General features: G+C 52.9%; 1 protein-coding gene across 1 annotated transcript in view; it reads right to left on the reverse strand.

The window, feature by feature from the left end:
* The window catches only part of ZNF449 (zinc finger protein 449), a 13,219-nt gene extending 12,867 nt beyond the window's left edge, over positions 1-352 (reverse strand). Inside the window, exon 1 of the mRNA XM_010863607.1 lies at positions 256-352. The gene's annotated coding sequence lies outside the window, so the exon portion shown is untranslated. The remainder of the gene's footprint in view (positions 1-255) is intronic.
* Positions 353-665: the final 313 nt, after the last annotated feature.

Below are 665 nucleotides of genomic sequence, written 5' to 3' on the forward strand. Positions count from 1 at the left end.
GTTGCCATTGTCTTCTCCGAATGCTAAAGTCTAAAAACATCCAAACGTTCTCAGTGAAATCTCTGAGATCACAGAGGCCCTCACATCCATGTCTCCACAGATGTCAACCCTAGTACCCACCCGGGCACTGTGGCTCTTCTTTGCCTGTATTTTTGGGGACACCTCATGTACCTGTCCTCCTTCTTGGAGTGGGACAAGGAAAAAATACTCATGATTCCAGCCAATCATCCCAAATGGACACAGTCCCCATCTCACCTTTATCTTGATGGTAGTCTGGGTTTTGGTGTCAGACCCATCTAGTGATAACCTGCTAGCCATGTGATGCTGACACCCAGGGCTTCTGTCGTTAACATGAGATAATCACAGCACCTCTTTCCTAGAAGTTCCCTCGGCAGAGCCCACTGCAGGGAACAGCAGCATGCTTGGCACATAGGAAGTGCTCAGGAAAGCTTCCTAGGAAGCTTCTGTTTAACCTCCACCCTGCCAAGGCACCTAAATGTCTCTGGGGAGCATCCAGGGACGTGCCTTGAACGTGCTCCAGCCTCGCAACTGGGCAGCCCTCCCTCGACGGTCCCAAACCTTACACCACGTCGACCAGGGAACTGACCCTCCGGGTTTCCCCCGCGTCGGCCCCTCCGGAGAAAAACTTCACTCCATCCCGGGGC

The sequence above is a fragment of the Bison bison genome, unplaced genomic scaffold (assembly GCF_000754665.1).
Source record: "Bison bison bison isolate TAMUID 2011002044 unplaced genomic scaffold, Bison_UMD1.0 scf7180017858502, whole genome shotgun sequence".
Lineage (NCBI taxonomy): Eukaryota > Metazoa > Chordata > Mammalia > Artiodactyla > Bovidae > Bison > Bison bison.